Here is a 16,047-nt window from a genome sequence, read left to right on the forward strand (position 1 = left end):
AAATATTGTGTTAGGTCTATTTCTTTCGTATTTCATCCCGTCTAAGCATACTGTAACTTTCTGAAGTGAAATATGTCATGTATGTCACGTGTAGTTTACATGTTAGTTCTGCTTGACATTAAAACTTCTCACAGACCCCTGTGATGCCTTACTGCAAAAAGATATAGCTGCAAAGAGTGGTGGTTGTGCAAAGTTAGAAAGGCCAGAAAACCATGTAAACAACCTAACAGCAGAGCTTTGAATTTCTGAATATAATCTTGCACCATCTAAAGTCAAAATAGAATATTGAAATGATTTTCATCTAATAATGAGCGTGGGAAAGAGAGAATCCAGATAGGCTTCTTTTTTTTTTTTGGAACAGTTCCAGGAAATACATGGCCTTAACTTGGAAGCATAGCATTAAATATTTTTATACAGCATGAGTTCTCATTACCTAATCATATGATTTGGAGAACTGAATTGGAAAGCAGGAAATAAACAAAGAAAAATATTCAAGCTATAAAAAATGTGAATTTAAAATTTTCTTTGTATTTCTGATTAAAACTATGCTAAATGGTCACCCATTATTTTAAAAAGCATCTGGACATAAAAATGGAGACATTCCTGCGGGTCCTTGATGTCAGGTATTCGTGAAAAGCTTTATTCCACTGCTTCCCAACCCTGATTCAAGCCACTTAAATGCAGCTGTATTTCAGATGCTCAGTGAAACTGTCCATGTAATGCATATAGTTTACAAATAATCTGCAGAAAAAGCTAGCTAGATTTGAAGATCTTTTTCTGGAAATGGCATTCAAATGATTTCTACAAACACACAGCTGGGATTTCTGCTGTCTTCTTCAGGCCACTTCCTGCAGAGACCTCTCCATTAAATCTGTCTCGTTCTACTAAGAACACTTCTGGTGATCCAAAGTCAGCACTGGGATTGTCCAACTGCATGGAATTGCTGTCTGCTAGAGCTGCACACTGAGGGCTTCTGTGTGCAGCATCATGTGAGCCCTACTAAAGTCACCCTGTTGATACACTGAGCTAACTGGACCTTAAGGGACAAGATTGGGCACTAATTTTGTAATAGAAATTAGGTACTAAGAAGGAGGCCAGAGGATTTCAATGTTTCTGCCTCCAGCTGAAGCAGAACTAAATCTTAGTCTTTATCTGAAAAACTAGGTGAATTAACCCGTTTGGCATTCATATGCCAAAGAGGTTAGTAATACACTCAGAACTGTCAAAAGAGTAACAATTCCAATCATTACTTTCTAAATAGAATTCATTTGAAGAAGTCAGGAAGAAAGATGAAACATGCAAATATCCTACCCTGAAAATCATTCTGTTGATCTGCACAGGTTTCTCATTATATTCCCATCTAATACATTGGACATGTGTGCTTGCGATGACACAAATACTTGCAAAGCTTATCAGATAAACCATGGTCTCTTCAAACAGCAAAACATTTCTTGATGGCTGCATTTGCTAAATCCATTTAGACCCAATGTTCTTAAAGGTCTTTTCCAACCAAAGTGATTCCATCATTCGCTAAGTCGCACATCCCAATTGTCCTGGTTTAGGGCAAATTTGGCAGAAAACCTCAAAAAGGGTTCCCCCCCCAGAAAACCCAACCACACGGCCCCTCCCCTCAACTGGTTTGGGGAAAATTTCCTCAGAGAGAAGTGGGAAAAAGCTGTTTATTTAACAGGCAAAGCACTCCCCAGCACAAAAAATGAACAATACCAGATGACAAAACTCAATTGCCACTCTGAAGAGACAACAAATCAGAAAGTCTCTCCTGTGGGTGCTCGCTCTGTTATCAATGCCTCTGCCAATGGGGAAGGCTGCTGCCCAGAGCAGGTGTCCATAGGCAACAAAGTGCAAGCTCTCGGTGCTCCCCAGGTCCCAGTACGGGGCAGATTCGAAACGTTCCAAGAAAAGGGTAAGGAAAATAAAAAAAAAACAGTCCAGGGAAAACTCTGCCTCAGGCAGCTAAACCAACTAAAAAGCAAATGAGCGCTCTGTTCTGCTCCGTCAGTGCTCAGACAACACAGTGCAGCGCAGAATGTGGAGTGTTGCTTTTTAAGGGGTGCAGCCTCTGGTAACAAACTCCGTGCTTCTTCTTCTCCCCACCTTTGCTCTCAGAACCAGTCTTGAAGGCAGAGAATATCATATCAAGCATTAACAGAACAGATGACTGGGGATACAAGCATCATAAAGTCACCCTAGGACACTGCTCTATTGAGATATGTCACCAGACTATGCTAAGACCAAGTTTTGGTACTGCTCATTAAAATTCTACTCTCACAGTGAAGCTGAGGAGGAAACACAGCTCACTACAGTTACCTTGTGGCATGCCAGTGCTTCCTTTCAATCCCAATGTTCTTCATTTTTAAGTCCCTGACATCACAGGCATAATGAAACATCCTTTGGGCAGGAAGGAAGATATTATTCTTCTCATTTATACTGATGGGTAAGCTGACATGCAGAGCAGTTAATTCAAAGTGAAAGAGCAATCAAGTCAATAGTAAAACTCACCTCAGTTTTGTTTACTCCCCTAAATCCTTACTATCCCAAAATACAAGAACAGCTGTAAAAGCCTTGTGGCTACCTAGTTTTTTCCTATACCTACATGGTGGGTGTCCTGGTTTAGGGCAAATTTGGGAGAGAATCCCCAAAAAGGGCTTCTCCAAAAAACAAACCCACACGGCCCTTCCCCCCAACCGGTTTGGGAAGAATTCCTCGGAGAGAGGTGGAAAGAACCTATTTATTTGACAAGCACAGCAACCCCCGGCACACAAAATGAACAATACCAGATGACACCACTCTTTCACCACTCAGAAAAAAGACGACAAATTCAGAAAGTCTCTCCATGGGGTGGTCGCTGTTATCAGTCCCTCTGGCGCAGGGGCTGCTGCTCGGTGTTTCCAAATCGGTGGTTCCAATCCCAGTCCGGAGCAGGTTCCGCAGGTCCACACAGGGGAAACAGTCCAGAAAGGAATTTGGACTGTTTAGCTAAATTAACTAATGAGAAGAGGGGGAAAAAAGCAAGAGCAAGCAAAGCAGAAGCAAAGCAGAAGCAAGAGCAAAGGCAAAAAGCAGCGCAAAAAGCAAAAATGCAACAGTAAGTACTGGTGCTCTCTGTATGTCCCGCCGAGTGGCTGATAAGAGGCCCAAAACAAAACTTTCACTCTGCCCATCTTAAAGGCACAGAACAAAATATCCAGCATAAATTACACACACCAGTGGGGATAACAATCACCCTAGGACAGTGGGGTAAGGGATAAACGGTCCCACACAATGGTAATCCACAACAAAGCATTCTTGACATCATATTCAGGTCTTGCATTGTGAGCTCTTCACCTGATCAAGTTATTCCATCACAATATTTGGGGAGTATCTTAGAGAGCTGGGTGTTGTTTACTTTGAAACCACCTTGATCAATCAGGAACACAGTAGCAAGGACAAAGTTCAAAAGAAGATAGTGTTATGCATTGATTTTCATCTAGGACAGACATATTTCTACAACCCAGAAGGCTGACCTAATGCTTCACGACAACGTGGCTGAAGTGGCATCCTGGTCCCCATAGGTTTTTCTGTTTACTTTTAGCTGCTTTCTTACCAGATTATTGAGCTGAATTAGCTCAAAAAGGAATCAGATAAGTGCCAGAGCTTTCAAAAAAAAAAAAAAAAAAAAAAACAAAACAGATGCAAAATGGTTAGTTGTAAGTGCATTTGAAAATAGAAGTTTTTTTGTACTTCTCATAGACACATAACATTCTCTAGAATGATATTGCTCCAGCGCTTTGGCTTTGGTTTTGGGTTTTTATTTTTCCTCAATTCTAAGTGCTACGCATTCTTTTTGGCCATTTTAGGAAACAGATTTTTTTAATATATGTGAAAGATGGTCGGAAGTTCCCTGCATTTGCCTCACGACCGTCCCCAGGACAGACATCGGGACCCTGAGGACCCTGATCGGAATGCTGGCCTGCCGGTGGTGGAGGAATGCCAGAAATCCTGAGGCCCCTGAGCAGAATTCTGGCCTTCCAAGTGATTGTTTGCAGCTGTGTCTACAGTGACTGCTTCTAGCAGGGCCTGCCAAGGGGTGATGCGCCCTATATGCTCGCACCTGCTTGGCAACACCAGCCCAGGAATTATCCCACCTCTTGGCCAGATGAACTCGCTGGGGCAACTGTGGTAGCCGCCCCATGGAAAATCCTTCATCAGCTCCACTACCACTGTGAGGGATGGAGATTGAAGCCCCCCCTCCCAAGGACTGAGGCTGAGACCCCTGTAATTCTGATCCAGGGGTGCTGGCGTGACTGAAGCTGGATGCCTGCTAAGTGTTGCCTGCAGATGTGTTCGCTGGACCTAGACTGGTTTCCCATAGAAACCAGTCCTGAAACCACGGGTCCCACTCACTGCTGATATTGATATTGACTTATCCTGCTAAGACCATGGACTGTCTGTACCCGTCTTCAATACCTTTCTCCCCCTCAGCAATTTCAATAGACTTGCTCTTTATTGTATCTGCTCCCCCTCAGCCATTTCTAGATCTGTTTCCCCCCTCAGCAATGGACTATAATAGAGCCTTGAGTTAACCAGGACTTGGAGATCTCCTCTAGGAGAACTCCATCGGCTCAACTGCGAGGATTTCATCTCTCTCCATTTGGTAGCTATACTCCCTCTCTCTTTCTCCCCCTCTTTTCTATTCTTTTCCTCTCCCTAATTCCTTTAAGGCATTTGCTGTGGTCATTCTAGAAAGGTGCATTTGTTTTGAGTGATACTGCAATCCCCTTTCCATCTTGTCTTTTGCACTCCGAGATCAGTTAAGGAACCATCACCACCCCCTTGGTATGAGCGGATCAGAACAATATGTTCTTTCCAGCTGAAATTGGTTCTAGTCAATAGAAGCACTCTGGTAGGTAAAAGTAGACTATAAAAGATAACCTTCAGAATGTATTTCCCATGTCTTCCCATTATTGCAAGTGAAGAAAGCAGACAGATCTTCAGATAACATGCTATGCGAATGGAAAGGAATCTTCTTGGAGGCAACTGTGAAACTCACACGATGAAATACAGTTCCGACAGATGAAAGGGTCACATATGATGTCAAATCTATACTTTTCATGTTTGAATGAAAGAAGTTTTCTTGAAGTACAATCCTATAAAATGTAGGTGAATTTGCAGAAGCAATTGAACTAGGTCTCCTTTAGAAACACAATGTTTTCTAATTAAACTGAGCATTCAGGAAGGCAACCTTGAAATCAAAAGGATTTAGAAACATACAAATACCAAGACTGGCAGTTCATTATCTTGCTCAGTCTCTTTAAGATAAGATTTACTTTTAACTTCCACTTGTAGTAGGTCTGAAGACATTAGGAATGATGCAGTATGAAAAAACCAAAACAAAACCACGTTCTCAAAAAGCTTTGAGAATCCAGAGAAATGATGATTTTTAGGGGTTAGGTAGTCCTTTAAAATTTGTCTTGGGGGAAAGAGATAAAAAACTGACTGAGACCAAATGACTGTGGAGTATATTCCAAAACAGTAATGAAGAATGTAAGGGGCCTGAAAGAAAAATTCTATGCTGGATTCATCTGTTAAAAGCATTCCAGAATGGCTGAAATTATGAATCACATCTTGTGGGATTAAAAAAAAAAAAAAAAAAAAGTAGAAGAAAACAGAAGGAAAAAAATATTTGGAACATATTTTCCCATTCCAGGATGGCATGACAGCTTTATTTCATTTTGTTCCTATGACCGGTTAATAGCTTATGAAGTGTTTTACAATAGATTGTGAGTGTTCACACTAACCATACAATTTGGATGAATCTCTTTTACTTTATATAGCAGCAGATATGGTTTAGCACTCCACAATTCAGTCCCCAAAAGTGAATAAGTGTGGCAGACTTAATCTAACTGCCCAGTCCACCATTGTAGCCTCTCACCCACGGCCGCGGGGCTGTGTGGGTGCCCGGCTAGGCTGACCGCGGCCCAGCCGAAGATGGCCACACAAAGTGCCACTCCCAGATTCCCTCCGGAACCCTGAGGAGTTGTGTACCATCTGCGGCATGGGTGGCGCAGGCGGGATTTTCGGCTACAGGGTACCAAAGCAAAGGAAGGAGGAGGGACACCTGTATAAGTACCAAGGACCTTTTAATCTTGTTCTTCTTCCCCGGTGGGTTCAGGGAGAGGTGACAAAGGCAGAGTCCCGGGGGGACGCTGATAAAAGGAAGTGGATGTGATAGGAGGAGACACAAAGCTTACCAATAGCAAGGACCCAGGGAGGAGCGTGGGTTACAGCTAAGCCACTGAGGATCACACAGGGGAGGGGAAAAACTCCAGGGGCAAATCATACATCAAATTAAGGAATGACTGGCAGAGAGAATTCTCGCGATAAGAAGGGTGGTTACCATGACAGGCAGGGGAGGGGGGAGCAGCTCTAACAGGGAGAAAGCATTGTGAAGGAAGTACATGGTGGGGAACCGAATACCCCGAACCATTATTGAGTTACAAAAGGAATAACTGATTCTAAAAACACGCAATGCCACACACCAGAATGCCTAATTATCTTGAAAAATGCTTTGCTATATCTCATTATGTGGATGTGTCTCTCTAGCTCCACTTTGAGCTTCTTGATCTTTCATCTACGGGATGAGATCCAATTTAGCTTTGCACGGATATAGCCTTTCCAAACCATATCTTTTATCTTCTGTATTCTTACAAGTACATTTCTACTGCAGGGACCAGTTTGGAAGATCCTAGTTGTTTCATTTCTCAGATATGTTGCTGCATTAAATAGCTCTTCTTTGAAGTTTTTTCACTGCTCAAGTATAGGGTCAGTGCTGAAATGATTGTGATGCTAACTCCTTATGATATATTCTGCAGGCTTACAGAGTATGCAGCAAAGTTTTCTCTTCTTCTGAGGACATTCTACTCTTTTGATGAGAAATGCTGAAGGTCTGACTTCAGTTGCAAAGGTCACTGATTGACAGATTGCAAAATTGTTAAGTCTAGTAAGAGCAGGAAAAGCGTGCTCCTGCTGTGTATGTAAATGTCGTGTCAGCTGCTGTTGGGATAAAAAGCATGAGCATAAGCAAAGATATCTGCATGGATAGAAAAGAAACAAAGAAGATATTTGTTGTGATTTCTGCACTAAGGAGCAAGAAGAAGCATGAAGCGCTAATTTCAGTGGCTAAGACAATATCATCCTTGGGCCAGTTCTCTTCAACATCTTTGGAACGACCTGGACTCGGCACTTGAAGGAATATTAAGCACGTTTGCCAGAGACACTACATTGGGAGGAGCTGTGAACTAACTCCCTTGAGGCCAGTGAGACCCTGCAAGAGAGATCTGGACAAATAAGAGAGATGGGCATTTATGGCAGGCCAGGAGTCTATGCACAAATCACGAAAGGGGCTGTTGTATTTTCCAGCATCAGTCTCATGACATGGTTATGACAGTGGGAAGATGCCAGCAGCTCACATCCAGCAGCAGACAAAGAACTTGATGTTACAACTTCCTTGAAAAGTTTTTTGACCAATCCCACAAAGCAAAAGCATATTGACAGTAGTTCTATCCAATCCCTATAAGCACACATACCTTTGGTTAAAAGAATGCTTCCTTCTTTTGAATACAAGACCTGCTTGTAAGCCTTAAGATACAATGCAAAGAGCTCCATTATTAAGCTTAGAACTTCCTAACATCTGGCTGGATATACTTTGCTGTAGCTTAGGGAGTTCTTCTGGTCAAGCGTTAACACACAGGCCATTGTTCTATTTGTCCTTACTTCTCTACTTCTTCTATCATTTTTCTGCTGACAAACTTTATGACTACTGCTTAGCTCCAATCACAGTTCTGCTGTCTCAGAGGCCTGCCTTTTGCAGCTTTCCTAAAATCCTCTGTTTTCAAGGATTCCCACAGGCAATCCCCGACCATATGGAGTTGTACGAGAGTGAGTGCTGAATTCAGCAACTGGGACAGGGCAATCGTGGTGCGTGTGTGTATATACTAGGGAGCCAGAGGCTGGAGAGAAGCAGTGCAGAAAGGAAGCCAGGCTCCTGGCCAATGGCAAGCTGAATGTGCATCAGCAGTGCCCTGGCCTGATGCACCCCAGGAGAGCCAAGCCTGTCCTGGGGTGCATCAGACACAGTATTACCAGCAGGGCAAGGGAGGGCATTGTCCTGCTCTGCTCTGCTCTGTTCTGCTCTGCTCAGCTCTGGGGCGGCCTCACCTTGAGTGCTTGGGGGCAGCTTTTGGTGCCACAATGAAAAAAGACATGAAGGTATTAGAAAGTTCACGAATGAAATTTACAAGGACAGAGCTCAAGGAAATGGCATGCCGCTGAGTCAGGGGAGGGTTAGGTCGGGTATCAGGAAAAAGTCTTTTAACCAGAGGTTGGCTGGGTTGGAAGAGTCTCTCCAGGGAGTGGTCACAGCATCACGCCTATCTAAAGTTTAGGAAGCTTTTGGACATTGCTCTCAGGCATCTGGTGTAATTCTCGAGGAAGGTCCCATGAAGGGCCAGAAGTTGGACTTGATGCTCCTGACGGGCTCCTTCCATTTCAACTGATTCTACGACTCTATGGTTCTGTCCTGGCCACTCAAGGTATATTGCTTGGTCTCAACAGATTTTGACCTGCTCATGTTGGTCGGAATTTGTCACTACTGCCTAATGATATTTACCACAAAAGACAAAGTGCCTTTCCTCAATGTTCTCAAGAAAGTTGAACACGCACCCCAGAATCCTAAAAACGTCTTTTCCTTGAAACAGCATTGTCTCCTGCCCAGTATTCTTTCCAGATCTTAAGGAGAAAGAAGGCAAAATCAGGGGATGTATTACAATGAAGCACTGTCAATTTTCCGGACTTCAGCAGTATATTTGTACCTCCACTACTCTTTTCTAGAAAATCATGGTTTTGTAGCGCATGTCATTTTCTAGCAAGACACATTTTTGCAACATTTTTGCCCATCAGTCTCTGTGAGAATATATGGTCAAAAGCCCAAAACATATGAATAGGCAGTGGCAAGTGAGGGGAAAAAAGAGTATGGGAAGCAGCTCCATGATACTAAAGTGAGACAAGACGGAGGAGGAGGAGGTGTTCCAGTTGACAGAGCAAAGAATCCCCCGCAGTCCCTGGAGATATCCTAGTGAAGGAGGTTGTCTCCCAGCAGCCCCTAGAGAACCATGGAGGAATACATACCTACAATGCAGCTGGTGGAGGGCTCCATGCCACAGCAGGTGAAAGTGCCTTGAAGGAAGCTGCAGCTTGTGGAGGGAGAGCCAGAAAAGCATCCTTGACCTCTTCTTTAGTGGAAGAGTATGTGCAAATGTTCAACAGCTGCTAACTCTAATCTGTCCTTTTTCCAGTTCTTGTCGTAGGTAAGTAGGACAATACAAGAATTAGAAGCCTAATTTGTTATGCCTGAGGCTCCCATTCTCTCTGCCACTCCCTTAAAATTTACTTTGAGATGAAATAAAACTCATGATCAAGTTCCTAAGTCTTGATGGTCAGGCTTCTCAGAAAACAGGGAGTGCAAAGAACTCTTATCACTTCCATTTTTTTTCATAGAACTAAAAAAGTTAAATTACTGTTTTCTAAGAACTTACGAAAATCAACCGGTAGAGGTGGTGAGAGTGAAGAGTATAATTAAGCTGGAAAGAGACTATCATGTAGCTACCTCATCTGCATATAAGTTTTTTACCAGGAACTCTAGACTTTTAAACAGACTTAGGACACAATAGTTATCTCTGGGAATGTTTTAGTATGTATAGAACATTCATATTTAAATAGCTCGATCTGTTTTACCGTTATGACTGACGTTTTAAATTATATTTGAAAATAAATATTTGTGATTCAGATCTTTTCCAGTTCTAAAGCATTTCAGTTGTTGACAGTTTTTGCTGTCTCCTGAAGGCAGGAAAATAGTCTTGGAACCAATACTGTTAGGGTTGAGGAACACATAATCACGAGAAATGATTATATGCCGGTGCTTTTATTGAAGAGCTCTGGGTGTCAGGGGTAAAGACCCAAATCTGACTCCGACATAGGTTCGGGATGGATATGCTTTTATATTCTATCGTTATATAACTTTTATGTTAATTATTAAACTTACATTGTTCTATAGTATACATAGATTTCAGCCAAGCATGGCCACCTTAGACTAGGAACATACAGTTTCTCATTGTTCTTCTTATGATTATACAATAATTATTTTAATCACAAAACAATCATTTCAGCTAGCAATTATACTACTTACGCAGGTAAAACACAAGGCTTAACATTTCAGAGTTTATCTTAGCATTTTCCAGGGCGCCACTATCATTATCACCCCTTTGAAAGCATTTTCTCTTCACTATAGGTGTAAATGTTTTCACTTGATACAGTCCTTTACTTCTCAATTTATCTTTGATGTTCTTCAAATCCAGGGTCGATGTAAAATTTGTCGTGGATGCTATCACGGGCCGGAGAACCAGAAGATAGTGGGCATGGATCTCATGTCAGTGCCTTTATTATTTTCTGGTTCCAGGAAGTTTTCTTCTGTATTTCTCTCCTTAAAATGCTGTAAACTAGCCAAATTGCTAAGAATACAATTAGTAAGATTATCACACTCTCAATGATAGATTTAATCCATGAACTCACATTCCACTCTAACCTTTTAAAGATTTTTCCTCATCAGCTTGTAGTCAAATCTTTTTGCTCTTCTTGTGCTTCATGCTCTATTTGTTTCAACTGATTGATGTCATATTCTACATCTGCAGTTACATTTGGGATGTGAACGCAGCAATGATCAACTCGTCTCTTTAAAAATCCACATACTCCATGCTCCTTCAGGAGTAACAAATCTAAGGCTAATCGATTTTGCAAAGTCATTTTTGTGGTGGCTTGTAATTGTACGTTTAATTTTTAAATCTTTCCCGGGTGATTCTTGCTAGTCTATCTACTTGGCCTGTAAGTTTGTACAGCATCTCTCTATTCTGATAGTTTGCTATAGGACCGAGTAAAGACTTTAGGGCCCACCTAAGTTTCACTCCACTAGAGGGTTCTTGCCAAGTGTCATCTGGATTTTTGTTGTCTAGAACTTCTCGTCTTGCTCTTATCTGCAGAAGTTCATGTTTTCCATTAAATGGGGACTTTTTCCAAATTGGACATAAGGTTGGGAGGCCCAAAGTAATTTCCTTTACTTTCCCATCTACAGGCAGATGTGTTGTCCAGGTACCATCGCTTGTTACCCATACAAATTGTCCTGGACTTTTAATTGTACTCTTGGTACATCCTATAATCACTTTATAATTCATTTTGCCTTGTTTATGTTTGATCTCTCTGCAAGCACAACCAATCTTTAGGGCTATTGCCAGGGGTGGTATCTGTTTTATCTCTGCATCATCAGAAGGGCAGTCATAAGTTTTATTGCATGCCCACTAACTTACTTTGTCTGCCCACGTTCTGCTACTAGTGGCAGTGTATGTTACTGCTGGATCTGTTTCACTCTCAGAACTTTCCCACTTAATACACCAAGGGGTGTTTGCCATATATTGGAATTTTTGAAGTATACTCACAGACTACGCACTGTCCTAAGGCTCTATCTGATCTTTCTGATCTTCGGCCTCTCACTTCCATACCAGAGTAGTTTCTGTAACATTTTCTATGATCTTTTTATAATGTGGCAAATAGCATTGCCATTGTGTGATGCCTGCTGACTGTCTCAAAGGGGTTCCTAGTATGCCATCACTTAGAATACAGTCTTTCTGGCTCATAGGTCTCATCTATGTTCTTACTTTCTCCCAAGTTTCTTTGACTACCTGTCTCGGTTCAAGTACCAGTTTGCATGCAATTGTTTTGTTCTTTTGTATTTCAGGTAGTTTGATGTTATGATTCCTCAATTTACTGGATCTCCTGCTGCCTTAGGTATTGGCAGACAGGCAGTTATTTTACTGCTGTTTTGTATTTTGGCAAAATCTTTGACTAATCTAATCATTACATTCTCAGCTCGAACTGCGTTAGAAATTTTTATCACTTGTGTTTCTGCCTCTCTCTTCATTCTAGAATGAAGAGTGGTTAGTTGATCTTTTTGCATTCCACATCTCAAAGACATTAATGACCATAATATTAGCACAATTACTAATAGCATTCTCAAAGTAGTTAAACACATCTTATCTGCAGTCTTGGTTCCACAGTTTACACAGTCTGTGATCCAGGATGGACTTTCTTCACTCGGGTATAGTGAATCCAGGGGTCCACACCGGCTACTTTCACTGCCATAAAGGTGGTCAGCAGTACCTGATAGGGTCTATTCTACTTTTCTTTCAGCGGTTCTTCATTCCAGTTTTTAATGTACACCTCGTCTCCTGGAAGTATGTTATGAACTGGGTTCTCGAGAGTTATTGGTCTATTCCACACGAGGATGCTCCGGAGCCGAGCTAAAGCTTTCCCAAGAGACATAACATAATTATACACTTCCTGTTTTCCTGTAACGTGTACATTAGGGTTTGGCTCAGGAGATTTATATGGTTTCTCATACAATATCTCATAAGGACTGACTGACATCCCGCTCTTAGGTTTTATCCTAATCCTCAACAGTGCTATTGGCAAAGCCTGGGGCCACTGCAGCTTGGCTTCTTGGCATATTTTACTGATTTGCCTTTTTAGTGTCTGATTCATCCTCTCTACTTGTCCACTTGACTGGGGTCTCCACGGTGTGTGGAGGTCCCAAGTTATCCCCAGCAATCTACTTACTTCTTTTACTACTGTAGCTATGAAATGGGGCCCCCTATCTGATGATACCCCTAGGGGTACCCCAAACCTGGGAATAATTTCCTGTAGTAACCACTTAACTGTTTCTTTTGCTTGGTTTGTGCGACAGGGAAGGGCTTCTGGCCATCTGGAAAATGTGTCAACCCCTACTAACAGGTATTTGTATCCTCGAGTTCTTGGCAATTCTACGAAATCTACCTGCCAATAATCTCCTGGCTCTATTCCTATCCGAATTCTTCTTAGCTGTGCCTGTTGCCTAGCCACTGGGTTGTTTTTCAAGCAGACATCGCATTTTGACATGACTGATTTTGCCATTGTTAACATCCGTACCGAAATTAAATTCTGCTTTAGCAATTTTACCAATGCCTCTGCCCCTCAATGACATTCGTTATGTTTAATTCGTAGAACTTCTCTCATTATCAAGGGGGGGTACCACTATTTGTCCTTGTGCAGTCAAATACCATCCTTCCTAGTTCTTTTGTGCATTCAGTAAACGTGCCAGTCTCTCATCTTCTACTGAATATCTTGGTTTTGGAGGCAGATTAAACTGGGATATATTGAGCTTTGAAGATATCAATGCCATTGTTGTTTGCACCTCTCGAGCAACTTGTCGGGCTGCCCAGTCTGCCTTTCGATTTTCTTCACAGATTTTGGAGCTTTCTGATTGGTGTGCTTTACAATGTATAATTGCCACTTGCTCAGGTTTTTGTACTGCTTTTATCAGTTGCAGGACTGCCTCTTGGTGTTTAATGTGTGTACCTCGAGAAGACAATAATCCTCTTTCTTTCCACAGTGCTCCGTGTACATGCACTACCCCAAAGGCATATTTTGAGTCAGTCCATATATTTACCTTTTTCCCTTCACTTAATTCTAGTGCTCTGGTTAGAGCAACCAGTTCTGCCTTCTGGGCAGATGTATTTGGTGGTAATGCCTTTGCTTTCACTACTGTGCTGACTGTTGTTACTGCATATCCAGCGTATCTGGTTCTGTTTTCCACCAAGCTGCTCCCATCTGTAAATAGCTCCCACTCCGGCTGCTCTAGCGGGACGTCTTTCAAGTCTTCTCTTGCTGAATAAGTGTACTCTATTACCTCTACACAGTCATGTTCCAATGGGCTTTCTTCAGTTGTGGTACCTAGGAACAAAGCTGGATTCAAAAGGTTAGTTGTTTTTAATGTGACATCATCTTGCTCAGTCAGGACTACCTGGAATTTTATCATCCTGCTTGGAGATAGCCAATGGCCCCCCTTCTGTTCTAAGACAGTGGTTACCATGTGTGGTACATAGACATCTATGTGTCTTCCCATAGTAAGCTTCCTGGCTTCTTGTATCAGCATCACGGTGGCTGCGACCGCCCGCAGACACGGAGGCCACCCCGCACTTATGTTGTCAAGTTGTTTGGAAAAGTAGCCCACCGGCCTTTTCCAACTTCCCAGACGTTGGGTCAGGACTCCTAGTGCTAGGCATAGCCTTTCATGTACAAACAGCTGAAAATCTTTAGACAGATCAGGTAACCCTAATGCTGGAGCAGTTGTCAGTGCCTCTTTTAGTTTTAGGAAGGCTTCCTTCTGTGGCTTGCCTCAGGTGAATGGCTGCTTCTTCTGAGCTTTGTACAGGGGTTTCGCAATCAGTCCATAGTCCATGATCCACAAGCGACACCATCTTGCCATCCCGAGGAAGACTCGCAGCTCCTGTAAGTTCTGGGGCTCTGGAATAGCACAGATAGCTTGGATACGGTTAGTACCTAGTTTTCGTTGCCCTTGTGAAATTTCACATCCCAGGTAGATCACAGTCTGTTGGGCAATTTGTGCCTTTCCTCTGGATACTTGGTAACCTCCCATTCCCAGTGAATTTAAAATCTCAATGGTTACCTTTATACAGGTTGCTTTTTCTTCTGTAGCTATTGGTATATCATCAACATACTGCAACAATAGGTATTGGTCTCTTGGTACTTGCCCATTTTTGGTCCAAATTTCCAGCTCCTTTGCCAGTTGGTTTCCAAATAAAGTCGGACTGTTCTTAAATCGTTGTGGTAATCGTGTCCAGGTGAGCTGGGTCTTTCTTCTGTTGCCTGGGTTTTCCTACTCAAAGGCAAACAGTTTCCTACTTTCTTTGTCAAGGGGAATGCAGAAAAAGGCATCTTTTAAATCAATTACAGTAAACCATTTATAGATCTCCTTTACGGATGTTAGCAATGTGTAGGGATTTGTTACCACTGGATAAATGTCTTTTGTTATTTTATTTATTGCTCTCAAATCCTGCACTAATCTATATTCTCCATTTGGTTTCTTTACTGGAAATATTGGTGTGTTAAATTCTGATTCACATTCTTCTAAAATTTGGTACTTCAAGAATTTCTCAATAGTCTTTACTATTCCTTGCCGTGCTTCTGGTTTTATGGGATACTGTTTGATTTGTACAGCTCTTGCCCCTTCCTTTAATTCTACATGCACTGGTTGTGCCAATTTAGATTTCCCTGGTATATCCATTTCCCATACAGAAGGAATCACTGCATCATCTACCTTCCTAGGGATAGAGGGAACTGGTTTTTCTTTGATCATTAAAATCTGTCCCGTCTTTGATTCAGGTATTTTCATTACAAGTTCCCCGTTTTCAAAGGTTATTACCGCATCAAGTTTCGCCAGCAGATCCCTCCCTAAAAGCGGAATTGGACACTCAGGTACATATAGGAATTCATGCGTTAAAGTCTTGTTCCCAAAGCACAAATCTAGGGGTTGCAAGAATGGCCGATTTTCCTCCTTCCCTGTAGCCCCAACTATTGTTGTTTGCTTATTTCCAATTTTTCCTTGTAGATCATTCAGCACAGAGTAGGTAGCTCCAGTATCCACTAGAAATTTGACTTCCTTATGCCCTAGCTGTATAGTTATGACAGGTTCTTTAACCTGTTTTACGGGTTCCATGTCTAGTCAGCAATTATATTCACCTAACACCATTGCCTTGGCAATGTTTTCCTGCTGGAACTGATTGCCCTGGTGAAACGGGTTGTTTGGCTTGTTTGGGCACTGTCTCTTCCAATGCCCCTCTCGCTTGCAATACGCACATTGATTTAGGCTTAACCCTTGCATAACTGGTCCTCTACCACAACTACCTCCGCCACGTCCCCCGAAACTTGGGTTCCCTTTTCCTTCTACTACTTCCAAAGATTTTGCTGCTGCCCCCCACCAGCTTCTCTTTCGCAATTATTATACACCCTCCAGGCCACCCTCAGGATTCTGAGTTTTCATAACTATTTTCACTACTCATGCTACCTTACCAGGACCTTCGCTACAAGTTCTAGCTGACCGCCTCT

At 42.2% G+C, this 16,047-nt stretch overlaps 1 pseudogene; it reads right to left on the bottom strand.

Moving 5' to 3' along the window:
- Window positions 1-13,147: 13,147 nt before the first annotated feature.
- LOC132326899 (uncharacterized) lies at window positions 13,148-15,771 on the bottom strand (annotated as a pseudogene).
- Between the last annotated feature and the right edge of the window lie 276 nt (window positions 15,772-16,047).

Source organism: Haemorhous mexicanus, chromosome 4 (assembly GCF_027477595.1).
Source record: "Haemorhous mexicanus isolate bHaeMex1 chromosome 4, bHaeMex1.pri, whole genome shotgun sequence".
NCBI classification, from domain to species: Eukaryota; Metazoa; Chordata; class Aves; order Passeriformes; family Fringillidae; genus Haemorhous; species Haemorhous mexicanus.